General features: G+C 36.6%; 1 protein-coding gene across 1 annotated transcript in view; it reads left to right on the forward strand.

Moving 5' to 3' along the window:
- Positions 1-1406: 1406 nt before the first annotated feature.
- Positions 1407-20030, forward strand: part of ptk2aa (protein tyrosine kinase 2aa) — a 58977-nt gene continuing 40353 nt past the window's right edge. The window contains exon 1 of the mRNA XM_028460593.1: positions 1407-1667. The gene's annotated coding sequence lies outside the window, so the exon portion shown is untranslated. The remainder of the gene's footprint in view (positions 1668-20030) is intronic.

The raw sequence follows: 20030 nt of genomic DNA on the forward strand, positions 1-20030 counted from the left end.
TCAACAACAATATCAAGTCAATATAGAACAGGCAAACAACTAATACACAGCTGTGGGTGTCAGGGTCGGCTCACTTCTGGGCCTCCACCGTATATTCTCTCATCATTTTTATTCTATTTTGTTATGATACTAGTACATTTGGGATTGTTAGAGTTAAACATGAGATCATCAGATATGAAAAAAAGTTTAAATCTAACAGTATTATTTTAATTAGATGATGTTTTACATTTAGAAATAAAACGATATTTTATTACAGTATTATAGTAGTATAGTTAAACTATTAGTTAGTTAAATATTCATTATTATTTATCATTTAGGGGTTTATTGTGTCTGTTTATTTGATTTATTAGGTATATGTATATGAGTTGTTTAATGTGTATTAAGTTTAATATTTAAAATATAATTATTCGTATTTGTTAATGATTTAGATTTTGTGCGCTTTGGTCAAACTGTCTTTTTTTGTGTGTATTAATCTGAGTGTCCTAGTTATTTATATCTGATTTGTCTCATCGCCTACAGTACGTACTTGCTTGTGTAATTGTTAGATTTAGGTTAAGTTGAAATCGGATGTTCTGAAACTGTTTGTTCCAACAAATAATAGGCGTTGAGAAAGTTGAACTGAATATGTTTTATTATTGTTAAATAAGAGCTATTGAACATTTAATTAGAGTATGTTAATAAAAAAGAAACCATGAATAATAATCCATATTTTCACTTCAGTACTTTTTACTTCAGTACTTTTTACTTCAGTTTTTACTTAATTACTTTTTACTTCAGTTTTTACTTAATTACTTTTTACTTCAGTACTTTTTACTTCAATACTTTTTACTTCAGTACTTTTTACTTCAGTACTTTTTACTTCAATACTTTTTTCTTCAGTACTTTTTACTTCAGTTTTTACTTAAGTACTTTTTACTTCAGTTTTTACTTAAGTACTTTTTACTTCAGTACTTTTTAACTTAAGTACTTTTTACTTCAGTACTTTTTTACTTCAGTACTTTTTACTTCCGTACTTTTTACTTCAGATTTTACTTCAGTAATTTTTACTGCCGTACTTTTTACTTCAGATTTTACTTAAGTACTTTTTACTTCAGTTTTTACTTAAGTACTTTTTACTTCAGTACATTTTACTTCAGTACTTTATACTTTAGTTTTTACTCAAGTACTTTTTACTTCAGTTTTTTATGTATGACTTACTTTTACTTGTACTTGAGTACAATTTAATTCAAGTAACTACTTCTACTTGAGTAAGATATATTAGTACTCTTTACACCTCGGATTATTTCAGGGTAAATGTATATTTCTGAGGCCTGTTCCTAATTTTGTGGCTCCAGTGCTCCCAAAGGTATCCATTCATTCATGAGTAGCCGGACTGAGGCTCTCAGGCTGGCCCTCCCACAGCTCCTCTCCTGCTCCCTGTGTGAGTCCCTGCAGCAGCCATGTTGGAATGCTGGATGTGGAGGGGAAGCAGGAGCAGGCGACGAGAGGGAGAGAGAGGGGACACACTCTCTCACACACATACACACACCTACAGACACATACCGAAGCGAGGAAACATTCAGAGGGAAACTACTCCCAGCTCTGGAAGTCGAATTGCGGATGATTTTAGCGACTCTGAGCGGTTAAGTCAACGCTAACCTCCGGGACGTCACCTGGACCGACTCACCGTGAGTGATGAGCTGTTTTGGTTCATTTCAACACATAAAAGAAACTACAGGATGGGGTTGTTTCACTTGTGTGTACCGCTGTTTGTTAGCGGTTTCCTTTGGTAAATATGCGGAGTGTATTACTTAGTAACTCCGTGGTAATTCCAGATAAGTCCTGTCAGCTCTACAGCTCAGTGACTGGGAGATAGTTTTGCTTTAAGTATAACTTGCAGTAGTTGGAACAGAGACGAGCCACTACCACCTAAAGGCGCAGACACATGGAGCCAATGTGGGTGAACTTTAAATGCTAATATAATGTAACAATGGTGGAACACGATGACCCTATCTGAGCCTCAAAATGTGCCTTCGTCGTGTCTCTTGGATTCAAGGCTGTAGTCAGCCACCTTGGCTCTTTGTCAGACTTTCTACACTGCAGAACCACTGATAATTTAACATGTATGAACATCTAATTAAAAACACATTTTATCTGCTCCAGTTCAGATTTAATGTACTTTTTACATTTCATTGTAGATAACAAGCACCATTTCATGTTTGGCTAAAAGTTGAGTCATGAAACAGCCAAACAAATACATTTTTTTCGTTTATTTCTGAATGGATTAGAATACATGATTAAAATCAGGTGTTAGTGATTAGATTTGATTGCACTTTATTATTCACACATGGGGGACAATTCCAGTGTTAACTTAGTTTTGTCCATTACAAATTTGGCAGTGGCTATCCATATGGTTGCCGTATCAATATACCGACATATCGACTTTCTATCCGTATGCAGCGCCCCTCATTGGCCAGTTTAGGTCACGTGACTAAGCCTAAACCTAATCGTAAACCTAACATTAATTCTAACCCTAAAAATGTTGCAATATAAGGTTATAACTTAACCCTAACCCTAAACTTAACCCTAAGACGCTACGTACGATTACTTCGGTAAATGTACCAATAGCATCGTGGGGCAACCATACGAATAGACACTTTCTACAAATTTTCGTCAGGATAGTTTTTGGTTGACTACATTTTTCTAAAGTGACAATGGCCGTGATCGAAATGGCGCACTCCGTACTATACACAACAAACTCAATGAGTACATACTGTCTATGTACTATATGTATATATACTATATAGTATGTGATTACCGTTCCCACTGAAGTATACTTCAAAGTTTCCCAATTTGCATTTCGAACCTACAACGACAAAAACCTGACGCACACTGAGGCTAAATATCTCCATTTATTTGCCACCTTTAAAAGTTCTGAAAACATTATAAGTAGGAAAGTTACCAAGGAGAATATCAACATGTGCTCATTTGATCCATAAAAAGTCACGAAAACTCATTTCATGCTGACATCTTGGAGATTTTTGGAGACCTGGCATGGTGCTACTGACAATGCTTTCGGTATCATTAACTTCAAAATGAGCGCCCTATTTACAAAAGCGTAAAAAAAACTGATGGACGATAAGAAGAGATGCTTTTGTTTTGAAAAGTGGATGTTTGATTTTTAGATTGAAACAGGCCCCAGGACGATTTTACGTTCCCCTCGCAATGCATCATGGGGTGGTTGAGTATATGACTAGTGTGCGCACCGTGCATACTTTAAAAAATGTCCCGATATAGTAATACTATATTACTATATCGAGTATTACTATAGTAATACTTCTCGCGTACTCAGTTTTTCCATACTATCTAATGTGAATGCACTACATGCTAATTTTGACGTCAAACTTATTATGAGTAGTATGTTATCATGCAATTTCGAACACGTTAAATAACTACAGACCGTGACTAATGTTTAAAAATTCAACTGAGAGAAAACTTATTGACATTTTTGTCAACTAATAAAAATTAAACTATCATGTTCACATGGTTCAAAACACAGGTTTGGAAGGTATCCAACCAACCAAGGCTACTTTTGTTGCGTGGAAGGTGGGACAAGCCGGTAATGGATCCAATAGGAAGTAAGCCGATTGTGTTTGGGAACGCAGTGAAGAAATAAAAAAATTAAAAAAAGCAACTACACAATATACCCTTTGCAGTTAAATATTTTAACAATATAAAATAAACCATAGAGGGAGGTATGACATATGCAAACAGGGATTTTACAGAAGAAGGTATAGACACACAAAAAAGGCCACGTAATATTTAACAATGAAAATGAATAAATAAATAATATTGCACATGATAAAGATTTGAAAGAGTCATAGTCTAGTTATCGTCACTTAAAAAAAAAATGAATCGACCAAAACTATGATGAAAAGTTGCCGTTACAAGTCAATAACAACTCCTGTATGTTGGCAATTCCTAAAACCTTGTTGTGCAAGCAACATTACTTCACCAACATCCCTCTTTATATTTTCTTATATGGGGGATTTCTATATTACAACTGGTTGCTGAAAAATCTCACAGTCCAATAATTCAAATGTCTTCTCTGCTGTGATTATTACGATGCGTCAAAGGCCCCAGGAAGGAGCAGAGTGGCTGATATCTACTTCATATTCTAGATGCAAAGTAATGCTAATCAAGTGCACCATCCTGAGGGCACTGAGGCTACAGCCCCTACAGTATACTAATAAGAGTGCAGTCACTTCTCTACTTATGAAGAATTTACATTGCATACTGATGTGATCCAGCCATGGACATGACAATAGTTTAAGATACAATACAGAGCTTTTAATCAGTAAGTATAATCATAATATTCACAATTCCAATATTATTGAAGAATTATGTAAAAAATAAAGCACATTTTATTAAGAGAAAATAAATAAATTGTTGTCTATGGACAAAATTAGGCTACATAAAAGGTTTTAACTGGTCAATATAAATCAAGTTGCAGAACCAAACAAGTCCACTTCCTTTCTAATAAGTTGCTCCACACACTATTTGATTCGACTCTTTCCATGACTGGGCTACAACAAGCCAATACAAGCGTGACCGTGTGTGCTTGTGCTCGTGTGTGTGTGTGTGTGCGCGAATTGCACAGTGGTGCAGGAGGCCTGTATTTATAGAAACACTTCACTGCACTTAGATCTTGCAGGAGCAGTCCACCACACTGCAGAGAAGTTGTTGGCTGCTGTTTGTTCTCTCCAGGGTCGCTTTCTGCTTGGTCACTTTGTTCATTTGTATACCACAAATCACCTTTTTTTTCCTTTTTTTTTTTACCACTTTAGCTCTAAAAATGAAGAGTAAAACATGACAGTCGGTAACATAGACTGTTTTTAATGTAGTATGTAGTGTGACTGAAGTAGGGCCCACAGCAGGTTTTCTCACATTAATTGTACATTGGAAAGTTTGGTAAAGCTCTGGATAATACTGTTACTGTATGCCTTAAGTATGCATGAGTCTCACGAGGAGTATATGATATACTTAATGATGTCATTTGTCCGATAAGGAGAAAGCAGCCCTGTGTGTAAAGGGACTTGTTTTGCACCATTTCCCAAGCTAAGGGTGGATAGTCTACTACTTTGTACCTATTATGTAAACATGTACAGCTGTGGTCAGGTTTGAGCTGTTTTTCCACATCTTGCACAAAATCTAAAACTGCTTTTTGGTAATTACCCTTAAAAATCAACAGCGAACGCTTTGTGTGTCAGCCTCGAATCAATCGATCCAGTCTAGAACACGTACATTATAAATGTGTGCTAAACTCAGATTTTCCTTTTCATGGATCGTATTTCCATGCATCCTGATTGTGTTTACAGCTGCGAAGGAAAAGCTGTGTGTGTGCGTGTGTGCGTGTGTGCGCGCGGTGCGTGCGTGTGCGTGTGCGTTTTGGATTTGGGAACGGGGGACATCCATTCCTTATGCTTCCAGATTAGTTGCATTCAGGAAGTCAACCCTCACCCCTTGTGCATCCTCCAAAATGCTGTGTCCCTCAGGGGCTCAGAGGAAAACGCCTTCTTCCTCTGCAGCAGCATCGACTTCTCACACTTATTATTGTCCAGCAACTCAAAAACCTTGTGTTAAATTGTTCATGTTTTTTTTGTGTGCGCTACTGACTCAATTAACCAGGGATACATACATCCATACCAGTAATACATTATATCATCATATTTGATATTGGTCATAGGTGTTGTTTTTTGTCAAGGAATTTAAAGCCACAAATAGTTGTTATTTAGTTTAAGAGGGTCATCAGGGGTTCAAACAAAGGCATTTTTAACTTTTGTCAATTATGTTAGCAAAATTATGTGAAGCACTTTAGAAGGGGCTATATAAATAACGTTTAATTAATTAATTGATCATGCAGAAAACACAGTACAGAGCCACAGAATCACCATGCAGATACATAACTTTTTTTTCTGTGACTGTGTTTTGATGCTGTTTATTAACCGGAATACAGTGTGTTTTGCTGTAACTGTCTGTTACTCTGTGTTATAGCTGTGTAATATAAGTAAACTATTTACTCTCCAGAGTCCAGACACTGGTGTTCATTTATTGTAATATAACAATAATGCAAACATTTGAACTGAGCTTGCTAAGTTTTTCAGTCTGTGTCCAATGACGGGCCCTCTGATTTGGCTTGAGTTCTCACTGTGGAAACTCAAATTTGCTACAATGGAAGGAAATGACATCATTGTTAATGACTTGTCCCATCTTGGGCCATGCACACACACACAAAGATACACACTTTTTCCAAGTCCAAAGTGAAATGTGATTGGTTAGACTAGAGGTCATAAGTCCATTTGGTGACAAAAATCTTAAGACGCGGTGAATATATTTTCTTCATATAAGAGAACTTTTCCCACTAAAATCTAAACTTTGTCTCTCTGTTCCACATTTTGAACACTGTGCAGATTTATTTCTGATTACTATGAACGAGTGGCTCCTCATTTCGCGTGTCGTACAGTCTGTGTGTAATTACACTGTAGTGAGTCACAGGGAGAGAAAGAAGTAATTGTCATAAAGAGCTGGGAGGGTGAGATATCTGGCTGCTGGAGTGTGTGTACATGTGTGGGTGAAACATGTCATTCGTTTCTGGCCATTAACCAGTTGTGATTTATCTTCATCTGTGCTGGTCTGTTCAATCATTGTATGTCCCAGACTCTTTTGTTTTTAGTTACATTAGTAGTGGAAAAAAGAGTTTGATGTTGGAGGAAATCACAAAGGCACAACTCAATGTAAAGAATGGTTAATAAATACAGTATGTAGCAGGGGACCTTCACTGTTCACACATGAGATAATTACTGGAAAACACGTTTTCTTTTGCTTATTCTCGTCATGAAGTGATCCCTCTTCACAATTTTTTCACAATAGCCTCATTGGCAGATCAAAGCCAAGGGCAGAGCACCGTTGCCAGCTTAGCTTAATATCTGCAATAATTAGCAACTTTTCAGACCCCCTTTTTGAAGAAAAAAACCCATAAAACAACTAGAGACAAATCTAGCAACATGACAACGTTTTCTGTTGTCCAGTTACTAGTTAACAAGAACATGTTTAAACCTTTTGAACCAAGATTTGTGACAGAGTTTATTCTTACAGAGTTCAAGGTCTTTGTGTACAAAAACAAACAAACAAACAAACAACAGTATACTCTAGTCTATTCAGTCTCGTCCGAGGTATGTTATTCAAAATTTTGGCACCAAAATTATAATTTTTACAGCAAAAAAATATCCGTTATCGGGTTTCTTTGATTATTAATAATTGGTATCAGTATCGGCCATAAGAAAAAATAAAAATTAATAAAAAAAAGGTCATATTGGTCAACCTTTATTTATTTTAATGTTGTCGTTCTGTCCTGATCTAGAACGCTAAGAAAGGTAGGCAGACCTTGGACAGGTTTCCAGTCCAAAATAAGGTTAATAGATAATTCACAGAAAATTATAGGCATAAATCGTACTTTACATTAAATAATAACAGAATAGTTCAAATTGTAAAACACAGTGTTCATCTGTAAATGTGATGTGATTATTATGTAGTAATGTGTTTTGAGTCAATTGTTCATATTCACATTTAATCATATCTTGTGTTTGTGGCTATTGATTATGGGATTTGTCATATTAACAGTTGCACATCATAATATTTTAATCTGCTTGGAATTAAATTGAATCAGAGCTGGAATAACAAGAGAAAGCATTTTGTTTGTGTATGTTGCAGACTTGGTTTTCTATTTAAATATAGTGAGGCCAGTATAAATGTAAACACGTCAAAGTACGGTTTTCAGCTTTGGCTTTGAAGGTTGTTGCTGTCTTTCATTATATTAATTGGCATCTGAAAAAATAGGTTCAGGACATCAAGAAAGCTGGATGGTGATAAACATACTTACATTTATCCCAGGTAGTGACCTTCCAGGACCAGGAGTCGAGTGAAGGTTAACATTTATAATGTGTTGTAATCTGGATTGCACGCGTCTGGGATTTTACCGACTGTAAAGAGACGCAAAGAGAAAGAGTCATATTTCACCCAGTCATGGTCAGTGTCTGCTGCACCAAACATATGACCTCATATCTTCTTTAGATCCATCACAGACACACAACACTGTATGGGTAGAGACACGCACAAAGGCAGACTAGTGATGCATTACAAAGGGGAGCAAGTAGTGATCTGCACAGTCAGTGGAACACCTGGACTCAAGCCACAGGTATGACATCACACTGACAGACAGTGGGTGTGCTGCCATACACTGTTGAGTCTTGAGGGAACATGTGCATGTCGCGTCACAGTGTGTCCCTGTGTGTGCCTGTCTAAATGTCTGTGATTGCTCCTGTAACAAAGGTTCATTGGACAATTGTTTGGAAACTGTCTATCACTCTTCTTCTTATGCAATGACTTTGTGTGTGTGTGATTTAATGTCAGCAGTGTGCACTCTCAAACACATGAATACAAGATCATATATTTCAATGGATATGATCTGACAGTATCCAACAATAGTTTTTCAAAGCTTCTAATTGTACACATCATATAGTTATTGAATGAGGTTTAGTTGAAGGAGCATAGGGCAGGATTTGAGAAAAAAATAAACATTAATTTTAAGTTTTTTTAATGCTAATGGGTGATGATACGCTCCAAATCAAAGAGAATGAGTCCAGACATATTTCTACCTATTGCCTTGAAAAGAGTGTGTGATACATTTTGTACTGCTGTTACGGTACCGATTTCCCCACGCAGTTCTGCGTACATGAAGTCAAAAGACGCTCGTGCGCATTTTCGACGGCTTGGAGAGGTGTCCCAATACCGGAAATAAAAAAGAATGAGAAGAAGACGGCTATGAGACTGAAAGAAGACTATCACAGTTGACTAAACTATTGTTTGGTTCCACAGAGGCATGTGCACAGGTCTTGCAGTAAGCAGTCACGTGAATGGCGAGTAAATAAATAACCGTGTCACAGTTGGAGTGCCGATGGGCCGCATTTTCTCGTCCGAGTCCGACCCAAAAGTGAAAACCTATTTTTTTTTCCTCAAAGAAATGACATATTTACATTTGTTTTAGTGGTAAGCACCGATTTTATAAACAAAACTGTTAATGTCAACATCAGATCAGCGCACTGGTAACAAGAGAAAATGAAACACAGACAGTACACGCAAAAGACCCATTGGATCTATTTATATAAGCCATGTATCAAAGGTAAGGATAATCCATGTTATTGTGCAGAAAAAGGAATGTTTCAACGGTGTATTCCTTTATAATTGTCCTTATTTGCGCGCAAACGACACTATGTGACCGACTTCACCTGTCGGTGATAAGCAAACAGTGAATGCGCGCTCCATGGCTGATGACGGCAGTTACACCAACCATCGTGGTGTCACTATGGAGTCTGATTTCTAAATCCTACCCTATGCTCCTTTAAAATAAAACTCATTTAAAACACTTTTATTTTATTTTATTTTTTAATGGCAAACTCTTTAATACTGTTACTAGATGGATCGGCTATCACAGTGTTTTTCAACCTTGGGGTCTTGATCCATGGGGTCACCTGGAATTTAAACGGGGTTGTCGAAAAAAATACTTATTACTTTTCTTTTTTTTTTAATATTGTTTTTCAAATTACAACATGACATACAATCTTAAATAACGATACTAAAATATCTGAGCTGGTGCATCTTGTCACTTTGTGCACTTATCCTAGCTACTCTATATTTGTAACATAGTATAACAAACATGATATTAAAAAAAACAACTAATTCTAGAAAAGAAAATGTCTTTAGGGTCGCCAGAAATTTGTGATTGCAAAATGAGGTCGTGATCCAAAAAAGTTTGGGAAACACTGAGCAATCGATACACTATAAAATTTGAAGAGGATTGAAATTTGAGTAGAAAGACTGGTGAACAAGACTTTATAGTTAAACCTTTGTAAGTAACACCTTATTTGTGGAAGTTTAACACCACAAAAGTTGTGTTGATGGCTTCATGGAACAATAAATATAACACTTTATACAAAAAAAAAGTTTTATCAATGGATTCCACTAGAGGGCGATGTTATCTCAAACACAAAACACAGCTTAAGAAGACAAGCAAAGTGTATCTGCTTATGTGTGTGCGTGTGCACGTGTGTATGTGCGTGTTTCATCTTGTCCTAGTAATCCTGTGACCTATTAATCTTCTTTCCTTCAGAAAGAATAGAGCTTGTCCTCTACTGGCCTTTACTGCCCCATGCCTTGTACATAGACTGGGATATGCTGTAGTATTGTGGATAACCTGCATGTTATATTATATCAGTAGTTAAGAGTTTTCTGCTGTATTATCATCAACTAAAAAGAAATGATTCCTAGTGCACAATGTTCTCTGGATAGTCCCAAATCTGATCATTTCACAGCTGCAGATGTACTGATGAGAACCTCTAGTTATAGGTTCTTCAAACTTGGAAGAAATTTGCTAGTTTATTAATAAAAATTGAGAAAATTGAGTGGTTTTTTTTGTAAGTTAACACCAGCTTAATTGCTAGCCACTGAATTGTCTGGGTTTAAACTTAGTATATTTGGCTGCAGTCAGCGAAGATTTTCATGTCACCTTTAGTGTAAAGACAAAAACTTGGAATGCATCCATCTATAACTAAATAAGCAAGTTTCTCCCCCTAATTTCATTCTGCTGGTAATTAATTTGATTACTTTATAATTCAATTAAATGTGTAAATTCAGCAGAACTGCTTTTTTTCTTCCATGATAGATGATTTTTTTTTCTCTCATTTGTTTTATTTCTATACATGATGGATTGTATTTCTGGCAGCGTTGAGTTGAGATGATTAAATTATGACTGATTGAGCAGTGCCTCAGGGGAACTCTGTGTTTCTTTGGGACAGAATAGCAGATCCACTTCCACGTACGTTGATTAAATGAATGCACTCGATCTCTAATCATATATATTTTCCATTTTCCAGTGTCTCCTCCTCTTCTATATTCATCATTTCTAATTGAGCAGTCGTTGCATCACATCTCTTGCCTTAAGTATGTCCATCCTCACTTGTGTACCCCCCCTGCCTCCTCTACATCTGGTTAACCCCCACACCCCCCATTATCCTCTTGGGGGGGACAAAACCCCCTCTCCTTCCTTCCTCTTACCTCCCCCTTTCTCTCCTCATCAGCAGCCTACTGCTGCTTTTTGCTTCCCTCCCTCCTTTCCCCCCCTCATCCCTTCACTACTCCCACCACACATGCTGCTCTCTGTTTGTATATGTGTGTCAGTGTGATAGCAGCAGCAGCAGCAGTAGTAGTAGTTGTAGTAGCAGGAGGAGGAGGAGCAGACTGGTCTGTGAGCTTAAACCATTAGCCATCATTACTGGGTAGACCTCAGGATCTGAGGTTTTGCCTAATTTAGCTGCTTCTCAAAGAAGGACTTTACTTCTCTTCTGTTCTCTTTTCAATGGAGGGACTCTATCATGGTAGGACTTCAACCCCACTGCTTTTTCAACAACAACTAAAAAAAAACACAACAAGAAATGTTTAGACTTTTTTTCCTGCTCTTAATGTGTGCAACTCTTCCCTTAAATATATCCTTAATAGTCATGTAAGAGATAAAATGACTGTGGTAATTAGGGCTGGGCGATATATCGAGATTCAAGATATATCGAGTATTGTATTTTGGCAATATAGAAAATTACAATACTGCCTATATCGATATATAGATTTTTCATAGTGTGGAATAGAGTTATAAGTTTGAGCTCTGTCCGTCCGTCGGTCCATTTGAGTTAAAAGGGACAGCTTTTATCAGAAACTGTTTAAGATAGGATAACCACATTCAGTGTGTGGCTTCAGGGTATCAATACCTTGATGGAGTTTGAAAATGAGAAGCGCACAGTTATATTTTTCTCGAGTTATTGCCCTTGTTCCGTTCTTTGGACTCTGTTTGAGGTATCTTCAAAGGGGACAGCTTCTCATAGAAACTGTTTAAGATAGGATAACCAATTTCGGTGTGTGGCTTCAGGGTATCAATACCTTGATGGAGTTCGAAAATGAGATGTGCGCAAGTATCTTGTCTGGAGTCATTTCCGTTGTGCCGCTTTTTTTTTTTACTGTGTTTGAGGTTTCTTCAAATCATACATGCTGTCCTTTATAGGAGAAAAAGCCTGTTAACTGTTTGTTAATAAATGTGCCTGTGGGACATTTTGCATCAGCAAGTTATTGACGAAGTGGTTGAGATGGAGGACTGTATTTGTTATTTTTTTCAAAAAGGACAGTTAAATTATCTTTGATCAATAAATGATTGAATGAATAAACCAGTTTTCAGCCAAAATGTATCACTTTGTAAAAACATATTGCTCTATTCTATTCTCTTTGACATGCCTTACATTTGGTGAAAACATAGTTTATTTGTGTGTGTGTGTGCGTGCGTGTGTGTGTGTGTGTGTGTGTGTGTGCGCGTGTGAAAAAGAGATAATGTATTTGTCAAAAAATTAATAATTTCCCTCATATATTCACGAGTAGGTGTTAATGTATAATTTTTCAACATGTGTGTATGTGTGTGCGTGTATGACACAGTGTGCGTGTGCTAGGCTTCAACTACCGTACTACTCCCCTGTGGCTTTTGTTTCTAGGTTAGATCATCCATATTTCAGGCTGTTTGAATATTTTGATCTTGGCTTGTAATGAGTAGAAATTTGCTAAACAAGACTGAGGCAAAGTGGGATGCTTTCTTGTTTACACACGAAAATATCCACACACACACAATTACTGTAAAGTGTGCATAAAGTATATAAAAATGTTGTAAAAATCACATTTTTAATAGCAGAACTCGACAATGTTATATCCAACTTATTGTAAAGAAATTACATATACATGGTGCATTAACATGGACGATGCACTCATTTCCAGTGTCTGAACCTTTACTATTGGAGTTTGCAGGCCAATCAGAATCTAGAGCTCATTTTTAGCCTAGTAAATGATCACCCCTGGGTGTGTTTCTCATGCAAAATAGAAGAAGCACTCAATTTTTAATGGTAAGAAAAAAGACATGTTTTCATTTATTATGCTAGTTCAACATACAACTGGGGATTTTTCAACTGAATTTTAATAATTTATTCCAAGTCAGATTTGCCTTGACTGGCTAATGCTAAAGCTTACGTTATCTCACCAGTTCATTCGCCCTAAATCTGTTTCATTGGATTAATAATGCGTGAATATCTGGTCCGAGTGTGATACTTTAACATGGTAAACCAGTTAGCTTTATCGCTGCACCTGAAAGATGCACACTTGAGTGAATGTGTGCCCTTTTGCAGATAAATGTGTGTGAGCAGTCATGTGTGTGCGTGACCTTATTATGGTGCGCGATGCGTGTAGTGCTTGACAGGGGAGAAGGCCTTATAATAAGTGTGTGTTTGATGTTTAATGGGTCCACTGTTCTTTATCTTCTAGCACACGGCAAGTTAAGATTTACTGCTTGATGTTAATTGGAATGTGGATAATGAAATGAAAACATGGTTGTGTTTGAGCACATGTTTGTATAGATAAACAGTAGTTATGTCTGCTTGTGGCGCTCTGACATTAATCATAGTCTAACCTTTATCAGCAATAGTCTGCATTGGTAAAAAAAAAAAACCCACAATATTACACTTTCACTCTAAAAACTGTGACAAATTAGGAAGTATATTGTCCCTCATGCCAGCTAAGCAAAAAAGGTAGCATTTTATAATAATAATAAAAAAAAACATATATACATTTTTTTTATTTTTTTTCCACATCTCAATCTCTGAATAAACAAAACTAACAGGAGTTTTGTATTCATAAAAATGTCTTTATAAAGTTTTTTTTTTTTATCTAGGTATGTCTTACTTTCGTCTTTTTTTTACATCCAGTACAAATACCTTTCACTGTGCATTGTACTGTGTATATTTGTGTGTATGACAAATAATATAATCTTTATTCGATAGGCTAGGGTTGTCCATTCAAAGTGGTTATATCAAACACTATCTAAACCTCAGCTAAAAAGCCACTAAGACCAGTAACCAGGGATACATGTACCCCTTGGGTTACTTGACTACAGTGAGGTTGTTATATGGAAGCATTAATCAATTTGTTTCCAAGACAAACAATAAGTAATTGTATAAGCCTTCTTCAAACCCGGTACTGTACATCATTTGCATGTTTTAGTTTGTTTTTGTTTCTGGTCCACTACACCTAATTCTAAAGAATAGATCATTATCGGGCTTTCTGGAGAGCTGCATGATGACACAAATATTAGATTAAGGTGGTGTTAGTGAAGGGAGACATCTAAAACATGCTGGGTAGGAGCTTGCGAGGACCAAACTCATGCAACTCTGATTGTTATACAATCATTGGCACTATTAGAAAAGGCATAAAGTTAATATGCCTCTGTAAAGGTGAATATGAGGAAATGGTTCGCGGCTCTATTCGGATGGACTATCCTATCCTATTCTGTTTGCCCTTCTGTTCACTAACCCCAACCAGTCGATGCGGATGGCTGCCACCTCGGAACCTGACCGTGGCTCAGGTGGTAGTGGGTCATCTTCTGATCGAGAGGTTGGGGGTTCGATCCCAGTACCTGACTATGTGTCGAAGTGTCCTTGGGCAAGACACTGAACCCTAAGTTGCTCCCAGTGGTCGACTAGCACCTTGCATGGCAGTCCTGTCCCACTGGTGTGTGAATGTGAGAGTGATTGGGTGAATGAGCTGATATGTAAAGCGCTTTGAGACTGCTTCAGTGTGGTGATAAAGCACTATATAAAATCAAGTCCATTTACCATTTACCATTTAACCTGATTCTGCTGGAGATTTCTTCCCACTGTTGCTAAGTGCTTGTTCATGTGGATCTTGTTAGGTTCTTTTTTTTTACTATGGACTTTATATTTTGTTCAGCACTTTGAGTTTGAGATTACTTTGTTGTATCTTGCACTATATAAATAAAGTTGAATTGAATTAAAATTGCCAAAATGTCAGGAATACATTAACAAATACATTAACAAAGTTATAAGTATCTGTTGTGTAGAAGTGTTCTGAAGCAGGAAAACAACAAATCAAAACATTAGGGATACAAATTAAATAATGATTTAAAAATGGTCAGAGGTGACACGAGACACTTTATTTTTTGGTAAAAGAATAAAACGTTACTTTCTAAATCTAAAGCGTTTACCCACTTCTGCAGGATCATTGTGCATTGATAGTAATTGTTTCCTTTTCTATTCTGCCACTGTGTCTTGCTGTTGAGCTCAGCTTGAATAGCAGGTGTTTTGGCCTGTTCCACCAGGAAGTATTCATGTGTGTTTAAGTGTTGCATTGTGTGTAACAGATGGAGAGAGATAAATAGGGGTGTTAACACACTAGCACTACAATAGCACTACAGCAGAAACTTCAGAGACAGGGATTATCCATACAGCAAGCTCCAGATGTAAGATTGTATTTAAAGCAATAAGAATGAATGATGAAGACAGTCAAAATGAAAAGTAATAATGTCTAACAATAAAATGCCCCAAGCTTTTATTGTCCATGAAGAAGCTCTAGTTCAGATGCAGTCTATTCCTGTCTATTAGACAGGCAACTGTCTCCTATGGTTGTTCAGTCTAGACTTTAGGCAAGGCAAATGTATTTGTATAGCACATGTCCTACACAAGGCTACTCAGTGTGCTTTACATGATCAAAAAGTGCAACAGAAAACATTCAACAGCTTAAAATCTATAAGAACATTGGCTGCTAATCTCTGGCTAGGTAGCACCTAATGTGTAGGGCAGTAATTCTAGAGTGATGAGATGGACACAGATAGAGTAGAGCTTTCATAGCACCCTGGGAATAGATGGGCTTTAGATTAGGGATGCACCGAAATGAAAATTCTTGGCCGAAACCGAAAACTGAAAATAAGAAAACCAAGGCCCAAAACCGAAACATCGAAAGATATTATTATGCATTTCGGTACATCACTACTCTAAATGCTTAAGGTTCATCTCAATGTCGTCACAAACACCTCATCAGCACTGATTCAGATCAGTTTACTGCATGTGGCACTTCTCTGCTGCTTTTTTTTTGTTAGCTTAAAACATTAAACATACAGAATTATGATCAAAGCAGCTCCTAGGGGTAGTGATAAAAAATAGATAATGTATTAATTGCAATTTTTACTATTGACAATTATGAATTGATTCTTAAATTCCCAAAGATCGTCCATCCATCCATCCATCTTCTCATGCTTAGCCGTTTCCGGGTCGCGGGGGCAGCATCCTCAGTAGGGACACCCAGACTTCCTTCTCCCCGGCCACTTCCTCCAGCTCTTCCGGGGGGACCCCGAGACGTTCCCAGGCCAGCCGAGAGACATAGTCTCTCCAGCGTGTCCTGGGTCTTCCCCGGGGCCTCCTTCCGGAGGGACGTGCCCTGAATGCCTCACTAGGGAGGCGTTCAGGGGGCATCCTAATTAGGTGCCCGTGCCACCTCACCTGGCTCTTCTCGATGCGGAGGAGCAGCGACCCTACTTTGAGCCCCTCCCGAATGACTGAGCTTCCCAAAGATCGATTATTTATATTTTATATATTGTAATACAAACCAGGTGAGTCCTCCTTGTTTGGATATTTCAATTACACCATACAATTGAATTGATAACTGTTACTAAATGAAAATTGTTTTGTAATTGAATCGTAATCTAAGGAAATCCTGAAATTGTCATGCTTTACCACCGCTAGTAACTCACATTATAAATACATTGTCTAAACCTGGGAAAATAATTGAAAATGTCCAGAACACAAGAAGGGAAATGAAAAATAAAGGTCATGGTATTTATGAAAATGAATTAATTTGATGTGTCAATGATAATAAGTTTCACTTTCTCGTGTTCAAAAGCTAATGGCCTTATGGAATATGATTAAAGCCTCCAAAACACTGTGGAGTAAACAACAATTTATACCTTGTTTAATTTAGAAAGACACAGAGTTTTATGTTCTGTTGTCAGAGTTCCACATCTAGCCGTCATTGTCTGATAAACATGTTAAAAACCTTGTTATTTTGGTGAATTTTTAGAAGCAGATACACACCCCTGCACAGTCAATGGTCATTTTATACTTTAATGGTGTTGTAGTTTAGCCATCTTCCGTGAACCATTAGATTTTGTATTCAAACCTGTCCAAACAAAGCCAACTTTCCAGCTAAATGAACCGTGGCGTGGATTAAAGCGAGCTCAAACTATGTTTAGTGTTGGTTTTAGTCTTGATCAGAATTAGTTTAAGTTTTAGTTTCGTTTAAAAAATTGTTGTTTTGTCTTGCGTTGTTGACAAAGGTTAGTTAAACTTATCCTTTTGTTGGTGAATTTAAGACGGCTTAAGCCACAATTTATGTAATAAAAAAACAAAACAAAAAAAGACGGACTGCGCTGTAAATCAAACCAATTGGAAATATTTATTTAGGCTGTAAAAAGCTAAGCCTCGATATATACAAGTGATGTTTACCCTAACTGAGGCCACTTACTGTAACACGATGACTGAAGCTGTCGTAAAAACTTTGAAAATCTACAGCTCTGAGTTGAATATTTGAAAATATAATGTGATTACTCTCAATTGTTTCTTGGGAAATTTCAATGATATAAAGGCATTTAAAGTCTTAGCACTCTGAGATACACACACAGACACAAATGAGTCTTTCCCGTATCCTGTTACGCAACATGTATCGATACACACATATGCAGAAGCCCACACCATGAGTCACCTTTATGGCATTTCCTCTTGATTCTCTTTTACCATTACATCATATTTGCTAACAACCCCAGCTGGTATTCAATACAGTGTAAGTGTGTACGTATGTGTGAGTGTTTGCAGTACGTCAGGGTGTCTAAAGCACTTTAGGCACTTTTCCTTTTGACATTTTCCTATAACCTGGTGTCAAGTTCTCTTTAATGTTTCTCATGGGCTTTTGTTGGGGGGTCATCAGTATTGTTGTTAATGGAGTGTGTCACAGCGGTCAATAAATACAGTCATATTTAACATTGTTCAAACAATTTAAATTCAGCAATTCAATTTCCTGTTGCTATATCTGCCATTTTTGTTACTTTGTCAAGTCAGTTTTTGTAAATTAAGCTTTGCATTTCCTTTTAGAACTGACGGTCAAGGTCGAATTGCCATCCAATTATAATCCAGTTCTAATGATGGAAGGAATTTTATTTTTTGTGGAAGTTTATTGTTATATATGATGCCCCTAATTTATAGTTCCTAAACTCATTTTGTCGTGACATTTTGATGGCTTGTGCTTGCAACACCCTTTTATTTTTTTTAACAAATCATTACGGTTCTTAACAGTGAAATAAAACTATGTAATGCTAAAAAACACAAAGGTTTTTCTGAACAACGTAAATGTATAGCAGCATGACAATCAAAAATTGTTCACAGTCATCTTAAGGAGGCCAACCTGTAAGGATGATGGAACGACACTACTCAAATTGTATCTTGATTGCGAGAAATTCTGATTCCAATTTTATTTTTAGCAACTCTCAAAACTTGATGTACTGAATTTTTTTTTCCTTTTAATGAATTTTCCAACTACTTAAAGTATACGATAATTGCACTTGTAATAATTCCTTTTTTAAAATATATTCCTGGAAAACTTTGTCTGAATACACAAACTCTTAACATATATTTAATTCCACTTGTAATTTCTTATGTAGAGCAAAACAGAAAAAAAAAACCTCAAGAAAACAAAAAAAAGAAAGAAAACCTTACAAATTTGTACAACCCTTTGTTTTTTGGTTATTCCATTTTAAAACCAAATCAAAATGACAAATAGTGTGGTAAAAATGTTTATTTTGCACGTTATAAATACCGCTAACAGCAGGCGTCAACACACACGGAAGTTGATCATCATAAACGAGGAGCACCAGTAGATTCATTACACCACCTCTGGTTCCACATATGTACATGTTTTACATAACATCCATTTTTGGTTTTGATTTATTTATGTAATAATAACGTTTCAATTCACCAGTAATGTGACTTATGCGTTGCTTCTTTTTATGTCCGAACCGGGAGCAAAAGTCTTCCCAGTCACCAGTTTATCTGGATACTATTTGGACCGTAACACTGTTCGGTAAAGTTGGCAGATATTCACAGAATCGGACTTCCAGCATCAATAACTCTTTAACGAAACGCAATCGGTGTGAGGTGGAAAACATGCCACAAGATCATTTTATAAAACGCAGCAGAGTAAAGGTCCATCTGTCGGTCGTTCTCTCTGGTGAGATTAGAAGATGAAGTTCTCGTCCTAGTTTCCCCGTAAATATCCAAATATCACACAAACAGAACCAGATTTAATTTTGAAACAGAAAAACGCTGCATGTTTGGTTTTTGGTTTCTGGTTTTAAATGAATAAAACCAAAAAACCAACCTGTTTTTTTCCATTTTTCCAATTTGTTTTTTAAACGAAATAACCAAAGAACGAAAGGTACACAGATTCTTATAAAATGGAGGGAAATAGAATTGATAAATGAAGAATATACATACACACACACATACGCAGACATAAATACATTTACATATCAATGTACTTGATGTACTTAATTAATTCTCTGAAACTTAGGTCTACTGCAGGACTGGGCTTGTTCAACACATCTTTGTTGTCGTCTTTTATTTATATTTCATTGTCAACAAATACATCTTATCCTAAAACCTGAAATAGCTCCCTTCAGAATTCCTGTTTAAGTTCATATAACAATACACTACTGTGATAGTCACATATTTGCTCTTTGACTGTAAAACTATACCAAATCAGTTTGCAGGGGAAACATTGTTATAATAGCAAATTTAAAAATAGATGTGTGAGAGATGTCTGTAAAAAGGATCTTGATGGATTTTTAATGAACTTGCTTTGACAAATATTGTCAAATAAACTAAAGCTTTCCCACTGTTGCAGCTGAATTGTGTTAAATAAACTAATGTTTCATAATTGGTTCTGGTTTGGTTATTATTTGTTAAACAGCAAACAGCACATCAAATGTATTAATCACACTTTAACTAACTAATTTCTTC

This window comes from Gouania willdenowi, chromosome 11, assembly GCF_900634775.1.
Source record: "Gouania willdenowi chromosome 11, fGouWil2.1, whole genome shotgun sequence".
NCBI lineage: Eukaryota > Metazoa > Chordata > Actinopteri > Blenniiformes > Gobiesocidae > Gouania > Gouania willdenowi.